The sequence below is a fragment of the Galeopterus variegatus genome, unplaced genomic scaffold (genome assembly GCF_000696425.1).
Source record: "Galeopterus variegatus unplaced genomic scaffold, G_variegatus-3.0.2 Scaffold6868, whole genome shotgun sequence".
NCBI lineage: Eukaryota > Metazoa > Chordata > Mammalia > Dermoptera > Cynocephalidae > Galeopterus > Galeopterus variegatus.
The window spans coordinates 50,392-52,208 of NW_007732979.1; positions in this window are offsets into that span (position 1 = coordinate 50,392).

Here is a 1,817-nt window from a genome sequence, read left to right on the forward strand (position 1 = left end):
GAGGCATTTGAGATAGTCTCACAGGCATGGTAGGAGCCGTGCAAATGAAGGGAGAACAGGAGAAAGGACACAAAGCCTAGAAGAGTAAGGAGTTGACAGGGACCGGGAAGTACAATTTTTCTTTTTCTTTCTTTCTTTTTTTTTGTCTTAGAATTTAGGGTATTGTTTTAGGGTCTCACATCAGAGCTGCCTCTCATCACTAAAAAGCCAAGCTAGGTTTTGAGGCACACACAAATAAAGCATGTTACACTGCCTTCATGTCCTGTCAAATGCTGTGCCAAGAAATACTCGCATATTAGCTCCATTGCTGCCAGCCCTCTACCCGAAGATCGGAGTCTGCAGCTTGCCCCAGAGCTGTCGTCGCTCTCGGAGATGTGGGGTGGATGACTGAGAGATTGCAGGAACCTAGAGTTGAGTATCTCCAGACCTCAGCAGGTGGGCGAGGAAACAGGGCAGAAATGGGGGGCCCACAGTGACATCCAATCTCAGTCATATACTGAGGGGCAAGTTCCTTTTATAGAGATTGGAGAAGCAAGAATATGATCCCTAAAAACTGGAGGGACTTCTAAGAGAGAGTTTGCAGCGATTACATATTTTCCTTCCTTGCTGCAATATGTAGCCAGTCATCTGACAAGAGGCCCACAGACCTTGGCGTCCTTGTGCGAGTATGGCTGACAAAAGCCCGTCGATACAGCGGCTTCCCTTGAGAAGAACAACGGAACATGGGGTGTGTGTGTGTGTGTGGCACTTGTCTTAGGNCTTCCCTTGAGAAGAACAACGGAACATGGGGTGTGTGTGTGTGTGTGGCACTTGTCTTAGGTGGGTTCTCTGGGAATCAGACTCTGAGAAGGGGGTCTGCCTGCAGGTGGTTTAGTAGGGAGCACTCTTCAGAAAGCAAGGGATGCAGGATCAGGCAGAAGGATAGTCACAGTTGGGCTGTGACGCAGCTGCAGTGAGGCCTCCGCTGACCCTATAGGGAAGCTCGGGAACTGGGGTGGCCTTCCAGCATGGTCCCGGAGGGAGGCAAGGCAGCGGCCTTTGTACCATGGCAACAACTGGTTATTGGGTGTGAGGGCCACTCTTGGCAAAGTGACTTGAGCCAGTGGCAATTCCCATAGAAGGACTCGGCTGTGAGCCACCAGCAGCCAACAGTCTTGACAGATGGAGGAATTTTTGCTTATTTCTGGAGGGGAAATCCGGATGGTTCTAAAGTTAAAAGGGCTTTCTGGATCTTTGTTAGCTGTAAAACCTCAAAGCTGCTGCAATACAACAGAAACGTTCCAATATTGAACATTTACATTTATACTTTTCTCCAAAGATCTTGTAGAACTCAAAACCAATATGGTGGCCATAGAACGCCTGAAATGTGGCTAGTCCAGATTAATATGTGCTATGAGTATAAAATACACACCAGATTTCAAAAACTCAGTATGAAAAGGATGCAGAATATCTTGTTAATAATTTTTAAATATTAATTACAGGGCTGGCTGGTTAGCTCAGTTGGTTAGAGCATGGTGCTGATAACACCAAACTCCAGGGTTCCATCCCTGTACCCGCCAGCTACCAAATACAAAACAAAACAAAAAAAACCTGATTGAAGCTAAATGGGTACGGATCTAATCTAAGTTTTAATTCAAAGACTTTGATTGAACTTTATAACTATATGCATATACATTGTGATTCAAATACTTATTTAGACCTCATGTGATCCTAGCACAGGAGATTTATGTTTTTCTTTTGTAAGTATATTCTAGCCGTTCAAAGTAACCTCATTCTGCATCTTCCTCAGCTCAAAGATAATTTTAAAGTTTCCTTTT